This window comes from Bos mutus, chromosome 28 (assembly GCF_027580195.1).
Source record: "Bos mutus isolate GX-2022 chromosome 28, NWIPB_WYAK_1.1, whole genome shotgun sequence".
Taxonomy (NCBI): domain Eukaryota; kingdom Metazoa; phylum Chordata; class Mammalia; order Artiodactyla; family Bovidae; genus Bos; species Bos mutus.
Genome location: NC_091644.1, coordinates 16060032 through 16081856, shown reverse-complemented (window position 1 = coordinate 16081856; position 21825 = coordinate 16060032). Strand labels below are relative to the sequence as shown.

Genomic DNA, 21825 nt, shown 5'->3' with positions numbered 1-21825 from the left:
GCTCCAAAAAGCAGGGACTTTGTTTATCTTACTTGCTACTGTATCTTCAGAGAGTCCCTTGAACAGCAAGGAGATCAAACAAGTCAGTCTTAAAGGAAATCAACCCTGAATACTCCTTGGAAGGACTGATGCTAAAGCCGAAGCTCCAATACTTTGGCCACCTGTTGTGAACAGCCGATTCATTGGAAAAGACCCTGATGCTGGGGAAGACTGAAGGTAGAAGGAGAAGGGGGCAACAGAGGATGAGATGGTTGGATGGCATCACTAATTCAACGGATATGAACTTGGGCAGACTCCAGGAGACGGTGAGGGACAGGGAAGCCTGTAATGCTGCAGTCCGTGGGGTCACAAAGAGTCGGACACAACTTGGTGACTGAACAACAACAACAAATCTTCAGAGTCCAGTACATTATGCAGACACATAGTGGGCATACATAAATAACTTGCTGAATGAATGAATGGTTAGAATGTTAGGTGAAAAGGGCAGGTTATAACAGCATTTTCAAAACTGTTCATTTTTATAAAATTAAGCAAAATGGAAAACAAAAGCTACTACACACACAGAGTCAATCCTTATTACATGGATTCCTCATAGGTAAATTTTCCTACTCACTAAAATTCATGTGTAACCTCAAAATCAAGACCTGCAACATTTTCACGGTCATTCATGGACATGTGAATGCACAGATGGTGAAAAATTTGAGTTGCCTGATGTGTACATTACCAACTGAGGTCCAAGGCTGGGGGGATATGCAGCCTTCTGGCTTCAGATTTTAAACTATAAACGAGTGTCCTTTTAGTGGCTTATTTAGTGCAATATTTTTCACATTTTTGTGCTTTTGGTGGGTGATTTCACTGTTTAAAATGACTCCCAAGTGTAGTGCAGAAGTGCTGTCTAGTAGTTTCTAAGTGCAAGAAGGCTGTGGTGTGCCTTCTACAGAATATATGTGTTAGATAAGGTTAATTCAGGCATAAATTACAGTGCTATTCACCATGAGTTCAATGTTAATGAATCAATAATATATATTAAACAATGTGTCTTAACAAAAACACACATAAAACAAGGTTACATGTTGATTAGTTAACAAAAATGCAGCCAGCAGCTCAGAGGAATCTAACCCTGTATTTCCCCTAGGAGCAATAATTCAGTATTCATTAATTCAGCATTTGCAATGATACTATAGAACACATAAGGAAAGTGTGTGTGTATTTGTGTACACAAAATTAACAGGGCAGAGAGATTATATATCATTATGTGTGCGTGCTCAGTCGTTTCAGTAACGTCCAACTCTTTGCAACCCCATGGACTGTAACCTGCCAGGCTCCTCTGTTCAGGGGATTCTCCAGGCAAGAATACTGAAGTGGGTTGCCATTTCCACCTCCAGGGGATCTTCCTGACCCAGGGATCAAACCCGAGCTTCCTGCATCTTCTGCACTGCAGGCAGATTCTTCACCGCTGAACCACCAGGGAAGCCCCATATACCATTATGCTGCTGCTGCTGCTGCTGCTGCTGCTGCTGCTAAGTCACTTCAGTTGTATCCAACTCTGTGTGACCCCACAGACGGCAGCCACCAGGCTCCCCCGTCCCTGGGATTCTCCAGGCAAGAACACTGGAGTGGGTTGCCATTTCCTTCTCCAAAGCATGAAAGTGAAAAGTGAAAGTGAAGTCGCTCAGTCGTGTCCGACTCTTAGCGACCCCATGGACTGTAGCCTACCAGGCTCCTCCGTCCATAGGATTTTCCAGGCAAGAGTACTGGAGTGGGGTGCCATTGCCTTCTCCAATATACCATTATACCATGGTGTTAATATAGTTATTGCTAGTATAATCTTTGGGTGTGAAGTTTATAAGATATTTACTTCTTAATTTTTTCCTTATTTGTATTTTCTATTTTTTTTTACAATAAAAAGATTTTTGTTAGAAGAAAAAAACTGAGTTACTGCTATTATTTTAAAATAAGAATTGTATCAGTAAACATTTCATGGTAGCCAAAGGAATATAAAAACAGGATAAGAACAGTAATCAATAATTAAAAGTGTAAATTTATAGCTCTCCTCTGAACTTTTTAACCTAGATCTTCTAAATGGAGCCTCATATATGCAAATACACATGTAATCCTATACACTTCTTCCTGAGTAGTGATTAATAGACTACTCAAATACTAACAGTTTGAAACTCACCTGTTTATAATCAAAAAATCTTAGAGTAGAAATAATCTTTAGAGAGCATACAGTTAAGTTTCTAACCTAATGCAAGAAACTTTTTTATAATCCTTTTTACAAGTGGTCACCTACCTTCTATCAGAATATGTTGAAGAACAGAAATCACATTATCCTATAAGGCCATACATTTTAATTTCCATCCACCGCTCTTAGTTTAATCTCTGATCAAAAACAGATCTACTATTTCCTCTTTATGTAAGCCTTTTGGGCTTCCCAGGTGGCGCAACTGGTAAAAAACCCTCCTGCCAACGCAGGAGACATAAGAGACGCAGGTTCAATCCTAGGTCGAGAAGATCCCCTGAAAAAGGCATTGCAATCCATTCTAATGTTCTTGTCTGGAGAATCCCCATGGACAGAGGAGCCTGGTGGGATTCAGAAGAGTCAGACACGACTGAAGAGACTTATTAGCATGCACGCATGCAAGCCTTTCAAATTTAGAAGACAAAACTCGTGCGTTCCCTTAATCATCTCTTTCCAAGCTAAATACTCTACTACAGCCATGACTGAAAGCAGTATACAACTTTATTCATCCCCTCATATAATCCCCACCCTTAATCTATGGGCTGGATCTGGTAACTTGCTTCTAATGAACAGAATACAGCAAAGGCGATGGGATGTCATTTCCAGGATTAGGTTATAGACTCTGGCTTCCATCTTCTTCACTGTAAGGGAAGTCTCTGTGTTGTATGGAGACTCCCACAAGGCAAGGAACTAAAGGATGCTTCAGCCAACAAGCTAGTAAAGAACTAAGGTCCTCAATCAATTAACCTGTGAGCAACTGAATCATGCCACATGAGAGGTAGAACCTGGAAAGTGATCATCCCCCAGTTGAATCTTCACATGAAATCAAAGCCCCTGTTAACAACTTGATGACAGCCTATGAGAGATACACCTTGATACCAGACTCACAGAAACAGAGATAACAAATATGTTTTAAGTTGCAAAATTTTGAGGTAATTTGTTACGCAGCAATAGATAACTAGCAATTTCACTTCTTATTGTAGCCTAGGAAAATTCCCATACATGTATCTTTTTTAAATAGAGGAAAACCGAAAACAATTTAAATGTTCATCAAAGGAGAATGGATAAATACAATGTGATATAGTCTTAAGATTTAATGCTATATATCATTTTTAAAATGGAGTATACAAGGTAGATTTCTAAGGGGGAAAAAAGATTGATAACTTATTTACTGAATTTGAATGAATGGAGTCAAGTTTTAGATCCTATCTACGAGTCTTAGCCTACCAGCACAATCGTGTCCGACTCTTTGTGACCCCGTGGACTATAGCCTACCAGGTTCCTCCGTCCATAGATTTTTTAGGCAAGAATACTGGAGTGGGTTGCCATTTCCTTCTCCAAGAGATCTTCCCAACCCAGGGACTGAATCCACATTGTAGGCAGACGCTTTACCATCTGAGCCACCAGGGAAGTCCTCTATAATAGTGATCAGAACTTTGAACACCAATCAAATGGAAAAAGCAAAGCAGGACTTCCCTGGTGGCGCAGTGGATAAGAATCCGCTGCCAATGCACTGGATACAGGTTCGATCCCTGTCCAGGAAGATCCTACATACTGTGGAGCAACTAAGCCGTGCACCACAACTCCTGAGCCCACGCTCTAGAGCCCTCAAGGCCCAACTACTGAGCCTGTGCTCAGAAACAGAGTAGTCACTGCAATGAGAAGCCCACGCTTCACAACTATAGAGAAGCCCCTGCTCGCTGCAACTGGACAAAGCAATGAACACCCAGTGCAGTCAAAAAGAAACACAAAAAAGCAAGGCCATTATGTCTATGGAAAATTAAAAGCCACGTAAGGAAAAAATTATCATCAGAGTATATAGCCCAGGTTCAATATCTGTATAATATAAACAACAATGATTTCACTCACAAAATACGTAACTAAGTTAAAAATATAAGGGAGAAGACATATATGTGTTTAAAAGTGCCAATACCTCATGTCCCTCATATTAAACACTTTTTATAGATTTAATAGCTTTTAAAAGTAATTGCTAAAAAAAAAAGTAATTGTTATAAGTATACTATTACAAATACTTAAGAGAGCTGATTATGGTTGCCACTGTGAGAGGGGATAACTGCTATTCTTTCTTCTATGCATATAAACTATTCAAATTTTTTAAACTATGCACATAGGTTACTTTGATAAAAATAAGATAAACTTCCTTGTAGGGAGAAAGAGGAAAGGGGCTTTGATTTTATCTCTATTGTTTTATTTCTAAGAGGGAAAGAAGAAAAATAAATGTTAATAGTAGTTAATTCTGAAAGATGGGAACGTGGTATTATATATTTTTTCCATTTTAAATGCCATAAAATTTAAACAACTTTCTACACATTCATTTTAAATTATTTTACAATTTCCCAATACCCAAATCCCAACAGTTTCCTACATAAATGGATTCAGACCATTTTTGGTCTAGTCTGCCTCCCTTAGAATGCTTTCAACTTTGTCAGTGTACACTTAAGCCAATATGCAAAATGTGTTTCCAAACTAGTACAAAAATATATTGAAACCAATAGTTTTGTGACCTGGATACACTTGTAACATAGCTAAAGGCATTTTTGGCAGCCATACTACCTAGGCAATTACTGCTACATTTGTGATTAACCAAAATTCCCAGTTATTTTTCACATGAACCACTGCCCAACCAGCTCTTCCTCATCCTGTTACTGTGCATTTGAGGTTTTGAATTTAAACACAGGACTTATACTTGCTAAATTTAATTTCAGTTTGACCCCATGATTTCACCTTATGGGCATAATTTTTCAAGCTATAGTCATCATCTGTCAAATTAACTATTCCTTCATCTTTGTAATACCTACATATCTAATTAACATGTTTTAAATTTGATCTAATAACCTAGTGGTTCTAAAGAGAAGTAACAGAATTTAAGAATAGAAATAAGAAGAAATTATTTATAATAATCAAACCTAAACTAAATCTTCTTGGTTAATACGCCATATCATCTGTTTGATCACTTATGTAATTTTTCTGGATTAACATTAATTTTACAGGTCTGCAGTTTTCCAACTACTTTCCTTTTTTCCTTGGATATCAGGATGGTTGACTCTTTCTGGTCTTTATGATTTCTCAAAGATTAACAACGGTGACTCTGAAATCATCAGCCAGTTAATTCAGTAATATGAAACTCAACTGAGCCTTAAAATTTTAATTCACTTTAAAATGATCATTCTTACTTACTATCCTGGGCTAGTTTCTAGTTTAGAATTTGCTATATACTTTCCAGTTTGAAAACTATTGTCCTTGCTGTTAATAATAATTTATACAGTACTTCTCTTTAAAAGACATTTAGAATCTCATCTCACCACCCTTATGGCAGAAAGCGAAGAAGAACTAAAGAGCCTCTTGATGAAAGTGCAAGAGGAGAGTGAAAAAGTTGGCTTAAAATTCAACATTCAGAAAACTAAGATCATGGCATCTGGTCCCATCACTTCATGGAAAATAGATGGAGAAACAATGACAGACTATCTTTCTGGGCTCCAAAATCACTGCCAATGGTGACTGCAGCCATGAAATTAAAAGACGCTTGCTCCTTGGAAGAGAAGTTATGACCAACCTAGACAGCATATTAAAAAGCAGAGACATTACTTTGCCAAGAAAGGTCCATCTAGTCAAAGCTATGGTTTTTCCAGTGGTCATGTACAGATGTGAGAATTGGACTATAAAGAAAGCCAAGCGCCGAAGAATTGATGCTTTTGAACTGGGTGTTGGAGAAGAATCTTGAGAGTCCCTTGGACTGAAAGGAGATCCAACCAGTCCATCATAAAGGAAATCAGTCCTGAATATTCATTGGAAGGACTGATGCTGAAGCTGAAACTCCAGTACTTTGGCCATCTGATGCGAAGAACTGACTCATAGGAAAAGACCCAGATGCTGGGAAAGATTGAAGGCGGGAGAAGAAGGGAACGACAGAGGATGAGATGGTTAGATGGCATCACCGACTCAATGGACATGAGTTGTGTAAACTCCGGGAGGTGGTGATGGACAGGGAGGCCTGGTGTGCTGAAGTCCATGGGGTTGCAAAGAGTCGGAAACGACTGAGTGACTGAACTGAACTAAACTGATACAATACTTTTAAAAGACATTTAGAATTTCTCAAAAACCCTTTAAATAGGTTACAAAGAAATTAATATACCATTATCCTATTCTATATATAGGGGAATTGAAGCACAGAGAAACTTAAATTATTTACCCAAGGTCAAAGAGCTACAATGAATCAAAATCTATTGCAGTCTACCTAGGGCTCTTTTTCATAAGGCTATGTAGCTCTCTAACACAAAACTACTTAAGACAGCAGACAAAACTTCTTGCTTAAAAACTGATTTTTCAGTTACTGGTTGACAAGAGTTAAGGAGCAGGTAGGTGTAAAGCAAGTGGGTGTAGCTGTAAAAGGGAAATATGATGTATCCTATGGTGGTGAAAATGCTCTGTACCTTCACTGTATCAATGTCAGTATGCTGGTTGTGACTCTGTACTATAGTTTTTCAAGATGTTACCACTGGGAGAAACTGGGTAAAGAATACATCACAACTAATTCTGAGTGAATTTTGAGAAATATCTCAAAATAAAAAAAGTTTAAGAAAAACTAATTAATAATTGATATTTCTCTTTTAAGCCAACTTAATTTTAAAGAAGCTTACTTAAACTGAATAGGCAAATTAAAACAAAAAGTAAAACAGAATCAGGCATAGAGCTCTGAAAGTAAGCAGAGTGGACTAAAAAGTGAAGTAAGTCCCACAAACTAAAGCTTTAAAAAAGCCATAATGATCTTTATTAATTAAAAGGGAGCCCTCAAGATTTTTATTTCCTAAAGGAGAAAAATAAAACAAGACAGTCTAGGAAATAAATTATTAAATCACCTCAAAAAGAATCACTAGAATAAAGCTAGAACCACCAAAGCTTTCCTCAACCCATGGTACACTTTACTGCAATCCTCAACTTGGAGAAAAAACAAATGTGCACATGTGTCGCCTTTACCGTGATATTTACAACCACACATTTCAGAAGAGTCCCAAAACTGCTTCTATTTTTTTTTTTTTTTTGCTACTTACAAAGTGGCTAAAGCTTCAACCATTTCCTGATTCTCTCAGCTGCAGGACTTGCAATAAGGAAAACATTCACTCAGCATCTAGGGCAGGTCTGCTTAGAAGAATGAGCTCATCCCTTCAGATGTGCATCTGATCCTCAGGAAGCGGCTCCTCCTCCAGCCAGCAGGTCTTTGTATGTTTAAAGTGACACTCTCACCTGTGTAAGCACTTGGCCAGACCCAGAACAACTCCTTCCCCGGACACGCCTACTGTCGCCCAGTCATTTCCTGCTCTGGCCACCTCACACAGCCACTACGTTTAGGCAGTCACGGCAGAACTGGCAGTTGCTGCTGCTCTCATTATGGCCTCACTAGAGAAGAATCTTATTTTCACTTTACATGGAGGTCAGGTCCTTCACTACGATCCTGTGAACATCACACTACTTGTTTCAACAGGTCCTTGACCAGAGTCAGACCTGACAAGAATCACTCCTCTTTTTCAGAACTTACAGCTCATTTTTTAAACTAGGAATGTAACACTTGTACATCTCTCTTATTCTGCTTGTCCTGTCTACAAGTCTCAATTAACAGAGGCAGCTAAATGGACTGCTTGCAGTTATAGCTAAATGCTCCAAACTCAAGTTTGCCCCTCCATTTCACTACCTCTAAGAAAACATTCACTTTGCCATAGCTGGCTATTTACTAGCAAAGCAAATATTAATCCTAACTGAAAAGATATGTAGAACTCACGTCAAAATGATATAATAGTGGTATTTTAATTATTTTCCGTCAAAAGTATGTGGGTACCAAACAGTCATTCAAAAAACATGTCTGTGCACCTGTTACATAAAACTATTTGACAGCGTGCCAAACTGGGCTTTCAACTTAAAAAAAAACAAAAACAAAAAAAAACAGAAATCTAAGAATTAACCCTTCTCATCGCAGCATTCCAAGGACTTCTGCAGTATTCTCTGTCATGGTAAGCTTCTAATACACTAAGAGGCTGACTTTGGAATATAAATTAGTCAGCAAAACATCAAATTCACTACTGGTTACCTTTGAGAGATGGCAAGGGATTTGTGATCAAGAAGGGAAAACCCAGGGGCCTTCAACTTATTTAGTAATATTTAATTTGCTGGATAGTAGACACAAGGATACTTACTGTATTATTCTTTTTAAATATCTTAAGTCATAAATAATAAAATATTTTAAAACAGAGAAATTCTGAGCATCAAAAGACATAGTCAGAAGAGTGAAAGGCAACCCACACAATGGACAAAGTATCTGTAAATCATTTATCTGATATGGAGCTAATATCTAGAATATATAAAGAACTCCTTAAAACTTAACAACAATCAATTTAAAAGGGTACAAAGGACTCAAGTAGACATTGCTCTAAAGAAGATATACAAATGGCCAATAAGCACATGAAAAGATGCTCAAAATCATGGGTCTTTAGGAAAATGCAAAGCACAAAAAAAATGAAAATCGAAAACACTCATTAGGATGGCTACGATCAAAAAAAAAAAAAAAACTAGAATATTACAGTTGTTACTGAGGACATGAAGAGATGGGAACTGCCAGTGGGAATGTACAGTGGTGCAGCCACTGTAGACAATGGTGTGGCAATTTCTCAAAAAAAATTAAAAATGGAACTATCATACAATCCAGCAATTCCACTTCTGGGTATCCAAAAGAATCAAGAGAAGTGGCCAACAGGATGAAAGACCTTGAACTCACCTCCTCCAATGGGTACGCCAAAATCACAATTATTTATAGAGGAAATACTGATGAGAAAAACTGGAAGACCAGCAGAAAGGATTTCTTCTACAGCTAAAGATATAAAGAAGAAAAGATGGGTAGGAGGGGTGGTGATATGGTGTAGTCAAGACTCACATCCCCAGGAAGGCAATTACAATTGCCTAAATGGGAAGACAATTACAATTACCATGGTTCTCCTCAAAGAATGAGGAGTCCACGCCTCATATCCAGGCTCCTAGCCCTAGTTCCAGAGAAGGCAATGGCAACCCACTCCAGTACTCTTGCCTGGAAAATCCCATGGGTGGAGGAGCCTGGTAGGCTGAAGTCCATGGGGTCGCTAAAAGTTGGACACAACTGAGCGACTTCACTTTCAGTTTTCACTTTCATGCATTGGAGAAAGAAATGGCAACCCACTCCAGTGTTCTTGCCTGGAGAATCCCAGGAACGGGGGAGCCTCGTGGGCTGCGGTCTATGGGGTCACACAGAGTCGGACACGACTGAAGTGACGTAGCAGTAGCAGCAGCAGCCCTGGTTCCTGCACCAGGACAACAAGCCCACAACATTTGGCTTTGAAAGCCAGTGGAACTTACATCTGGGAGAGACAGCAGGCTGTGGGAGCCCTTTACGTGTGGGATCCCACCTTAAAGGGCACACACAAAATCTCACACACTCTGGGACTCAGAGCAGAAGCAGTAATTTAAAAAGAGCCTGGGTCAAAACCCACTGATGGTCTTGGAGAGTCTCCTGGAGAGGCAGGAGGTAACTGGAGCTCATTCTAGGGACAAAGACACTGGCAGAAGCTCTTTTGGGGCACTTGTCCTAACATGTGGACACTGATGCTGACAAATGCCAATCTGGAATCCTGCCTTTAGCTTATTAATCCTAGAACCCAGCCCCACCTACCAGCCTATCCGCACCAGTACTGGGACACCTTAGGTCAAGCAGCTAGCCAAGCAGGGACATAGCCCCAACCACCAGCAGGCTAGCCAGAGACTCTGGGACACAGCCTCACCCACCAACGGGCAGGCACCAGCCCAGGAATCCAATACCGGTAGGCTGACACCAGCTTCAAGATACCCAGGACCCCACAGACAGTCATATCAGAAACCTGCCCCCACCCATCAGTAGGCTGGCACTAGGCCCACGACCCCTGGGGCCCTGACCCTACCCACTAGCAGACCAACAATAGATCCAGGACTCCCTGCTATGCAACCACCCACCCTGGAATATAGCTCTGCCCATCCATGTGCCAATACTAGCCCCAGGACCCCTGGAGCCCCACAGCCAGCCCCCTCATGACCCGTCCCTACCCACCAGCAGCTGATAGCCTCTGCAGAAGTCAGGGCCTGGCAACCAACTAGACAGGTGGCCAGTGACACCTACCAGACCACTCACAGTAATCTAGCCTACCACAACAGAAGGATCCACATACATAGCTCTGGTGACCAGAGGTAAGTACACTACTGTCATAGGACGTCTCCTAAAAAAGACCACCTCTCTAAGATCAGGAAAGAAACCAATCTACCAAATATATGAAAATAAAAACAGCAAATCAGGCAAAATGAGGTGACAGAAGAATATGCTCCAAATGAAGGAACAAGATTAAATCTCCAAAAGAACTAAGTGAGTGGAGATAAGCAATCTATTCAATAAAGAGTTCATGATAATGATCGTAAAGATGTTCAAGGAACTCAGGAGAAGACTGGATGAAGAGAGTCAGAAGTTAGAGGTTTTTAACACAGAGTTGGAGAATATAAAAAAGAACCAAACAGAGTTGAAAAATACAGTAAAAGGCAGCAACAGTAGATTAGATGATACAGAGGTGAGCAGCAAGCTGGAAGACAGAGTCGTGAAAATCACTAAAGCTAAAAAGAAAAAAGAAAAGAAATGAAGACAGCTTGAAAGACCTCTCAGACAATATCAAGCATACTAACATTCACATTGTAGGGGTCCCAGAAGGAAAAGTGGGAAAAAAGAGACAGAGAACATATTTCAAGATATAATACAGGAAAACTTACCTAACCTGGAAAAGAAAACAAACATTCAGGCCCAGGAAACAGAGAGATCCCAAAAGGATCAATCCAAAGAGGATGATAAGTAAACATACTGTAATTAAAATGGCAAAAACTAAAGAAGAGAGAATATTAAAAATAAGCAACGTAAAAGCAAAAAGTTACAGATGAACTCCCATAAGGCTGTTCAGTAGAATTCTGAACGCCAGAGGGAGTGGCACAATATATTTAAAATGATGAAATAGAAAAACCTATAACCAAGAATACTTTACCTCCCAAGGCTTTCATTCAGATTTGATAGAGAAATATGAAGTTTTACTGACAAGCAAAAGCTAGCTAAGAGTTCAGCACCACCAAACCAGCTTTCGGAGAAGGCAGTGGCACCCCACTCCAGTACTCTTGCCTGGAAAATCCCATGGACAGAGGAGCCTGGTGGGCTGCAGTCCATGGGGTCGCTAAGAGTCGGACATGACTGAGCGACTTCACTTTCACTTTAAACTTTCATGCATTGGAGAAGGAAATGGCACCCCACTCCAGTGTTCTTGCCTGGAGAATCCCAGGGACGGGGGAGCCTGGTGGGCTGCCGTCTATGGGGTCGCACAGAGTCAGACACAACTGAAGCAACTTAGCAGCAGCAGCAAACCAGCTTTACAGAAACATTTAGCATGGTTAAGAACCCACCTTCCAATGCAGGGGATGTGGGTTCAATCCCTAGTCAGAGAACCAAGATTCCACATGCTGCAAGGCAATTAAACCTGCACGCCACAACTCCTGAGCCCCTGCACCACAACTAGAGAGAAGCTCACATGACGCAACTGGAGAAGCCCGCTCTGCAACCTAGAGCCCACACGCCACACTGAAGATCCCATGTACCAAACAAAGACCCAGTGCAGTCATAAATAAATGTTTCTTAAAGAAATGTTTAGGTAACTTCTCTGAGTAAAAAGAAAATCCACAACTAGAAATACAAAAACTACAAAAGGGGCTTCCCTGGTGGCTCAGTGGTAAAGAATCTGCTGGCCAACACAGGAAAAATGGGTTCGATCCCTGATTTAGGGATCCCACAACTAATGAAGCCCACATGCCCTAGAGCCCGCGCTCTGTGACAAGAGAAGCCATCACAATAAGAAGCTTGTACACTGCAACTAGAGAGTAATCCCCGCTAGATGCAACTAGAGAAAAGCCCATGCAGCAATGAAGACCTAGCACAGTCAAAAATAAATAAATAAAATTTTAAAAAAGAAAATTACAAAAGGCAAAATCTCATTGGTAAATGTAATAAACCAACCATACATAAAGCTAGTAGGAAAGTTAAAAGACAAAAATAATCTATATCCACAGTAAGTAGTTAAGGTATACACAAAGATGTAATAGAATATGATTTCAAAATCAGCAAACATGGGTTGGGGGGAGAGTAAAAATGCAGGGTTGTTAAAATGCATTTGAACTTAAAAGATCTGCAGCTTAAAATAATCACATACACACACACACACACACACACACCCCCACGTGGTTGTTGTTTAGAAGCTAAGTCATCTCCAACTTTTTTGTAATCCCATGAACTGTAGCTCCCCAGGCTCCTCTGTCCATAATACTTCCCAGGCAGGAATACTGGAGTGGGTTGCCATTTCCTTCTCCTGGGATCTTCTTGACCCAGGGATCAAATTCATGTCTTCTACACTAGCAGGTGGATTCTTAACCACTGAGCCACCAGGGAAGCCCATATAGACATATAACTATGTAAAAACTTTCATGGTTACCATAAACCAAAAATCTATAATAAACAAACACACCATAATAAAGAGAAAGGAATTCAAACAGAACAGATAGACATCAAATTAAAATGTAAAAGATCAAAAGAAGGATGATTTCATTTATATTTGGAATCTAAAAAACAAAACAAATGAATAAACAAAACATAATTATAGATACAGAGAACAAATAAGTGATTTCCAGAGGGAAGGGGAGCTGGGGGAGGAAAGAGATAGGTAAGGGAGATCAAGAGGTACAAACTTTCAGCTGTAAAATAAATGAATCTCTGGTATGAAATGTACAATCTGGGGAATATATTCAATAATTAAGAAATATCTTTGTATGGTGATATATCGTAAGTAGACTTAGCATGGTGATCATTTGAAATATATAGAAATATTAAATCACTATGATGGGTAACTGGAACTAACATAGTGTTGTAGGTCAACTGTACTTCAAAACAAACAAACTCATAGAAAAAGAGGTCAACTTTGTGGTTACCAAGGCAGGAAGGGGAAGGAGGGAGAATTGGATGAAAGTAATCAAAAGGTACAAATTCATAGCTATAAGATAATTAAGTACTAGTGATGTAATGTACAACATCAAGGTTATGGTTTTTCCAGTGGTCATGTATGGATGTGAGAGTTGGACTGTAAAGAAAGCTGAGCGCCAAATAATTGATGCTTTTGAACTGTGGTGTTGGAGAAGACTCTAGAGAGTCCCTTGGGCTGCAAGGAGATCCAATCAGTCCATTCTGAAGGAGATCAGTCCTGGGATTTCTTTGAAAGGAATGATGCTAAAGCTGAAACTCCAGTACTTTGGCCACCTCATGCGAAGAGCTGATTCATTGGAAAAGACTCTGATGCTGGGAGGGATTGGGGGCAGGAGGAGAAGGGGACGACAGAGGATGAGATGGCTGGATGGCATCACTGACTCGATGGACGTGAGTCTGAGTGAACTCCGGGAGTTGGTGATGGACAGGGAGGCCTGGCGTGCTGCGATTCACGGGGTCGCAAAGAGTCGGACACGACTGAGCGACTGAACTCAGAACTATATGTTATGTATGAAAGTTGTAAGATAGCAAATCTTGAGAGTTCTCATCTCAAGGAAAAATTTTTTCTATTTCTTTAATTTTGTGTCTATATGAGGTGATGAAAGTGAAAGTGTTAGTCACTCAGTTGTGTTTGACTCTTTGTGACCCCATGGACTGCAGCCCTCCAGGCTCCTCTGTCCATGGGATTTTCCAGGCAAGAATACTGGAGTAGTTGCCGTTTCCTTCTCCAAGAGATCTTCCTGACCCAGGGATCAAACTTGGGTTTCCTGCATTGCAGGCTGATTCTTTACCATGTGAGCCACCAGGAAACCGAACATGAGATAATGGGTGTTCACTAAACTTACTGTGATAATCATTTCATGATGTATGTAAATCAAATCATTATGCCGTGCACCTTAAACTTACACAGTGCTATGCATCAATTATATCTCAATAAAACCGAAGGAAAAAAGAAACGAAAGCAAGGTCTCAAAGAGACTACTGTATGCCCATATTCACAGCAGCATTATTCACAACAGCCAGAAGATGGAAGCAACCCAAGTGAACCAATAAGCAAAATGTGAAATATACAGACAGCGGAATATTATTCAGCCTTGTAAAGGAACAAAATTCTGATACATGCTACAATACATATGAACCTTATGCTAGGCGAAATAAGCTATGCACAAAAGGACGAATACTCTATAATTTATTTATGTTAGGTACCTAAAGAGGCAAATTTAGAAACAAAAAGTAGAATTGTGGTTGCCAAGCACCGTGGGAAGGGAAGAATGGGGAGGAGTTGTTTAATGGGTATTGAGTTTCAGTTTTGCAAGATAAGAAGAGTTCTAGAGATTGGTTACACAACAATGTGCCTATGTTTAGAACTACTGTCACTCATAAAATGTAAGGTGATAAATTCTTCTTTGTATATTTTACCACAAATAAAAAAAGAGAGAACTAATCAAAATAGATCTTAACCCACTAAATATATTGAATTCAAACAGTCTGCTGCTTTTCTCTTCTTTCAGAAATTAATTCAAGCTTTATTGGTGATCTCTGTGGGAAAAAACTGACGTGCCATAGACAATAAACAAATTCACTGCTCTCATCAATTTCATACAACTGAAGAACCTAATATATTGGGGGGCAGCTAATGTACACGTGAAGAAGTACAAAGTGTAGACACACCTCATTTAATTGAGCTTCACTTTTTTTAACAGTAGTTTATTTCTTTATTTATTTTGGCTGTGCTGCTCTTCACTCTTCTCTAGTCTCAGTGAGCAAGGCCTACTCTCTAGTTGTGGCACGCAGGCTTGTCACGACAGTGGCATCTCCTGTTGCAGAGCGTGGGCTGCAGGGCACGCAGGTTTCAGGAGCTGCCGCACATGGGTTCATTAGTTACAGTTCCAGGCTCTAGAATACAGGCTCAATAGTTGCGGCCCAGGGGCTTAGTTGCTTCATGGCATGTGGGATCTTCCCAGATTAGGGATCAAACCCATGTCTCCCGCACTGGCAGGTGAATTCATTACCACTGAGACACCAGGGAAGTCCAGAGAAGGCAATGGCACCCCACTCCAGTACTCTTGCCTGGAAAATCCCATGGATGGAAGAGCCTGGTAGGCTGCAGTCCATGGGGTCGTGAAGAGTCGGACACGACTGAGCGACTTCACTTTCACTTTTCACTTTCATACACTGGAGAAGGAAATGGCAACCCACTCCACTATTCTTGCTTGGAGAATCCCAGGGACGGCAGAGCCTGGTGGGCTGCCGTCTATGGGGTCACACAGAGTCGGACACGATTGAAGTGACTTAGCAACAACACCACCAGGGAAGTCCCCATTTTTTCATTATTATACTTGTTATGGCAGTCTCTGATCAGCAATCTCTGCTGTTAATGTTATTTTGGGGCATCACAAATCATGCCCATGTAACACAACAAATTTCATAAACGTTGCTCTGTTCTGACCAATCCACCAACCAGCTGTTCCCCCGTCTCCCTCTTCTAGAGCTTCCCTATTCCCTGAGACACAACAATATAGAAATTAAAAACCCTACACTGGCCTCTAAGTGTTCAAATGAAAGGAAGAGTCACATGTCTCTCACTTTAAATCAAAAGCTAGAAGCGATTAAGCTTAGTGAGGAAGGAACGTCAAGAGCCAAGACAAGCTGAAAGCTAGGTCTTATGCAGGAAACAGTTGGCCAAGTTGTTAATGCAAAGGAAAAGTTCTTGAAGGAAATTAAAAGTGCTACTCCAGTGACACATGAATGATAAGAAAGTGAAACAGCCGTACTGCTGATATGGAGAAAGTGTTTGTGGTCTGGGTAGAAGATCAAACCAGCCACAACATTCTCTTAAACCAAAACTTATGCCAGAGCAAGGCCCTAAACGCTACTCAATTCTGTGAAGGCCGAGAGAAGTAAGGGAGCTGTAGAAGAAAAGTTTGAAGCTAACAGAGGTTGGTTCACGAGGTTTAAGGAAAGAAGTCATCTCCGTAACATAGAAACCCAAGGTGAAATAGCAAGTGCTGATGTAGAAGGTACAGCAAGTTATTCAGAAGATATGGCTAAGACAATTAATAAAGGTGGCTACACTAAACAACAGATTTTCAATGTAGACAAAATAGCCTACTATTAGAAGAAAATGACATTTAGGACTTTCATAGCTGGAGAGAAGTCAAAGTCCAGCTTCAAAGCTTCAAAACACAGCCTGACTCTCTTGTTAGGGGCTAATCCCGTTATCAAACCAAATTCAACCTGTCTAACAGACAGCAAAGTCAATCTAATGACACCAAGCTGTGGTGAAGGAAAGTACAGCACTTGTTACATGGCACCAAGCAAGAACAGGTAACTCAAGCTCAAAAGACCAAAACTCCCTGATGGCTTTCAGGCAAGGGTTTTTAAAGGCAACATTAGAATTGAGGGTTGCAGAGTGCGTGATCAGCTTATCGACTTCTTTCCAATTGGTCGATGATGAGGTAACAGGATGACATTTTAGAAATTTTAATCATCAACCTTCTGGTTCCAATCAGTCTAGGGTCTGTGAAAAATTCTTAAAAAGATGGGACTACCAGACAACCTTATCTGCTTCCTGAGAAATCTGTATGCAGGTCAGGAAGCAACAGTTAGTACTGGACATGGAACAACAGACTGGTTCCAAATTGGGAAAGGAGGATGTGAAGGCTTTATATTGTCACCTGCTTATTTAACTGATGTGCAGAGTACACTGTGCGAAATACCGGGCAGGAGGAAGCACAAGCTGAAATCAAGATTGCCGGGAGAAATACCAATAACCTCAGATACGCAGATGACACCACTGTTATGGCAGAAAGCAAAGAAGAACTAAAGAGCCTATTGATGAAAGCGAAAGAGGAGTGAAAAAGCTGGCTTAAAACTCTCAACATTCAAAAAAACTAAGATCATGGCATCCGGTCTCATCACTTCATGGCAAATAGATGGGGAAACAGTGGAAACAGTGACAGACTTTATTTTCTTGGGCTCCAAAATCACCGCAGATGGTGACTGCAGCCATAAAATCAAAAGCTACTTCCTCTCTGGAAGAAAAGCTATGACCAACCTAGACAGCATATTAAAAAGCAGAGACGTTACTTTGCCAACAGAGGTCCGTCTAGTCAAAGCTATGGTTTTTCCAGTAGTCATGTACAGATATAAGAGTTGGACTATAAAGAAAGCTGAGGGACAAAGAATTGATGCTTTTGAACTGTGGTGTTGGAGAAGACTCTTGAGAGTCCCTTGAACTGCAAGGAGATCAAATCAGTCAATCCTGAAGGAAATCAGTCCTGAATATTCATTGGAAGGACTGATGCTGAAGCTGAAACTCCAATACTTTGGCCACCTGATGTGAAGAACTGACTCATTGGGAAAGACCCTGATACTAGGAAAGATTGAGGGCGGGAGAAGAAGGGGACGACAGAGGATGAGATGGTTGAATGGCATCACCGACTAGATGGACATCAGTTTGAGCAAGGTCTGGGAGCTGGTGATGGACAGGTAAGCCTGGTGTGCTGCAGTCCATGGGGTTGCAAAGAGTCAGACATGACTGAGCAACAGAACTGAACTGAATCTAAGGTCTAGTGCTTATGGTTAGTATACAGTCACCATTCTACATCTGGGTGGGGATTTTAGTTTCTGCAGAGCATCTCAAAGATATGTGTCATATTGTTACGTATATCCCTTCAGGAGGAACTAAGAGTCCTGTGATTCTGTTTTATCACTGAACTATGGTTTAAGCTATCATTACTTTTTTCGCTTGATTGCTTTTCCTTTGTTTCTGCATTTCCTCATTTCTCTAATTAATAACTACTTGAGTCTGCTCTGTGGAATTCTGCCTCCTAGGGAAGGCCTAGGAGACTAAAACATTTTCTACAAACAAGAAACAGGGGTTATGGAAGCGCTTTTGTACTTGGTAAGGCCCCACAGGGTCCTGCTCGGTTTCAATATAGTCGGTGACTTTAAGTCAAAACCAACAATCATTTACTGTTTCAAAAATCTTAGGGCCCTTATGAATTATGCTAAGTCTACTCTGTCTGTATTCTATAAATGGAACAACAAATGGACATAAACGGTAGGGACCTAACAGAAAGAGAAGATATTCAGAAGAATACAAAGAAGAATTATACAAAAAAGATCTTAATGGCCAGGATAAACACAATGGTGTGATCACTTACCAGGATGTCAGGAACCAGACATCCTGGAGTGCGAAGTCAAGTGGACCTTAAGAAGCATCACAACAAACAAAGCTAGTAGAGGCGATGGAATTTCAGCTATTTCAAATCCTGAAAGATGATGCTGTTAAAGTGCTACACTCAATATGTCAGCAAATTTGGAAAACTCAACAGTGGCCACAGGACTGGAGAAGGTCAATTTTCATTCCAATCCCAAAGAAGGGCAATGCCAAAGAATGTTCAAACTACCACACAATTGCACTCATTTCACATGCTAACAAGATAATGCTCAAAATCCTTCAAGCTAGGCTTCAACAGTATGTGAGCTAAGAACTTCCAGATGTATAAGCTGGAAGTGAAAAAGGCAGAGGAACCAGAGATCAAATTGTCAACATTTGTTGGAACACAGAAAATGAGTTCCAGAAAAACATCCACTTCTGCTTCACTGACTACACTAAAGCCTTTGACTGTGTGGATCACAACAAACTGTGGAAAATACTTAGAGATAGGAATACCAGACCACCTTAGCTGTCTCCCGAGAAAACTGTATGCAGGTCAAGAAGCAACACTTAGAACTGGACATGGAACAACACACTGGTTCAAACTTGAGAAAGGAGTACATCAAGGCTGTATATTGTCACCCTGTTTATTTAACTTATAGCAGAGTACATCATGCAAAATGCCAGGCTGAATGAAGCACAAGCTGGAATCAAGATTGCCAGGAGAAATATCAATAACCTCGGATATGCAGATGACACCACCCTTATGGCAGAAAACAAAGAGGAACCAAAGAGCCTCTTGATGAGGGTGAAATAGGAGAGCAAAAAAGCTGGCTTAAAACTCAACATTCAAAAAACTAAGATCATAACATCTAGCCCCATCACTTCATGGCAAATAGATGGGGAAACAATGGAAATAGTGACAGATTTTATTTCCTTGGGCTTCAACAAAATCACTGTGGATGGTGACAGCAGCCATGAAATTAAAAGATGCTTGCTCCTTGGAAGAAAAGCTAAGACAAACCTAGATAGCATATTGAAAAGCAGAGACGTTACTTTGCCATCAAAGGTCCATATAGTCAAAGCCATGGTTTTCCAGTACTCACATACGGATGTGAGAGCCAGATCATAAAGAAGGCTGAGTGCCGAAGAATTGATGTTTTCAAACTGTGGTGTTTGCGAAGACTCTTGAGAGTCCCTTGGACAGCAAGGAGATCAAACCAGTCAATCTTAAAGGAAATCAACCCTGAATATTCACTGGAAGGACTGATTCTGAAGCTGAAGCTCTAATACTTTGGCCACCTGATGCGAAGAGCTGACTCATTGGAAAAGACCCTAATTGGGAAAGATTGAAGGCAGGAGGAGGAGGGAATGAGAGAGGATGAGATGGGATCGTATCACCAACTCAACAGACATGAGTTTGAGCAAACTCCAGAAGATGGTAAAGGACAGGGAAGCCTGACGTGTTGCAATCCATGGAGTCGCAAAGAGCTGGACACAACTGAGCAACTGAACAACAGTACTCTGTCTGTGCTCTGTAAATGGAACAACAGAGCCTGGATGACAGCATATCCGTTTACATGGTTTACTGAATATTTTAAGTCCTGTGTTGAGACCTATAACTCAGAAAAAAAGATTCTTTGCAAAATATTGCTGTTTATTGACAATGTACCTGGTCACCTAAGAGTTCTGATGGAGATATACCAAATTAATGTTTTCATGCTTGCTAACACAACATCCATTCTGTAGCTCATGGATCAAGGAGAAATTTTGACTTTCAGGTCTTATAAAAACAGGAGGGAAGGAAATAACCTCTAAAAGAATGACACAGCCCTTGAGGATAAGACACAAACTGGTCAGAACCAGCTAGGTCCAAGATGCAGAAGATTTGATTTTCATGAATCTTGAGCCTCATTATATGCTCACTGCAATATTAATACATTAGCATCTAAATGACACACCTACAGTGTCATTGGTGTCATGACACTTTGGAGGCTAACCATAAAAGGTCAAAAAGTGAGCAGTGGCCCAATTCCTGGAAATCTCTGCCCCTTCCCCAAAACCTCCCACTCCTTAAAACTAACCACACACTCTATCTGTGGAGAGTGTTTCTCCTAAGGCCATTCTCATCTCACCTTTTGAGATGGATTGTAGTCTGTCTATGGACTGTGTATTTAGATAAATCCACTTCCTATCTATCACTCTGTCCCTCACTGAGACATAGAGAACCTGAGCTTTATTAAGTTCTGAGACCAGGCGTGTGATCTCAATTAAAAGACAGTGGGATCAGGTCTCAATCTGGGTGGGCAGTTTCATTATTATTTAAGAAACACATTTTGTAAAGCCATAGCTGTATTGCTGGTTAAGTGATAGAATTTCTGTCATGTGGGAAGCCCAGGTTTGACTCAGAATATACTGCACATCCCTTTAGGGTTTCTCCGATGGCTCGGCAGTAAAGAATCCACCTGCAGTGCAAGAGATACCGGAGATGCAGGTTCAGTCTCTGGGTCGGGAAGATCCCCTGGAGGAAGAAATAACAACCCACTCCAGTATTCTTGCCTAAGAAATCCCATGGACAGAGAAGCCTGGCAAGCTACAATCCAAAGGGTCACAAAGAGTCAAACACAACTGAGCACGCATACACACAGCTGCTATAGACAGTAATTCCTCTAATTGATCTGGACAAAGTCAAGTGAAAACCTTCTGGAAAGCACACTCTTCATTCTAAAAGCCATTAAGAATATTTGTGAGGAATTCTTTGGTGGTCCAGTGGTTAGGACTCTCATTGCCAGGGGCCTGGGTTCAATCCCTGGTAGGGGAACTAAAATCCCACAAGCCATGAGGACTGATCAAAAAATAATAATAATAATAATATTTGTGATTCATGGGAACAGGTCAAATATCAGGAGTTTGGAAGAGGTTTATTCCAACCTTCATGGATGACTTTGAGGGGTTCATGATAAAACTTGAACAGATAAGGAGTTACTTCTACAGATGAGCAAAGAATGTGGTTTTTTGAGATGGAATCTACTCCTAGTGAACATGCTTGAAGACTGCTGAAATGACAACAAAAGATTTAGAATACTGCATAAACTTAGTTCATAAAACAGTGGCAGGTTTGGAGAGGACTGACTCCAATTTTGAAAGAAATTCTACTGTGGGTAAAAGGCTATCAAAACAGCATTGCATAGTACAGAGAAGTCATTTGTAAAAGGAATAGTCACTTGATGTGGCAAAGTTCATTGTTCTCTTATTTTAAGAAGCCATCACTACCACCCTAAGCTTTAGCAACCATCA

The 21825-nt window shown here is 40.5% G+C and overlaps 1 protein-coding gene across 7 annotated transcripts in view; it reads right to left on the bottom strand.

Annotated features, from left to right (window-relative positions):
- USP54 (ubiquitin specific peptidase 54) overlaps positions 1–21825 on the bottom strand; it is a 131240-nt gene that overhangs the window by 95670 nt on the left and 13745 nt on the right. The window contains exon 1 of one of the 7 annotated variants that reach the window (XM_070364723.1): positions 7312–7457. The exons of the other annotated variants lie outside the window; for them this stretch is intronic. The gene's annotated coding sequence lies outside the window, so the exon portion shown is untranslated. Of the gene's footprint in view, positions 1–7311; positions 7458–21825 lie in introns of those variants that run through there. 7 annotated transcript variants of the gene reach the window in all.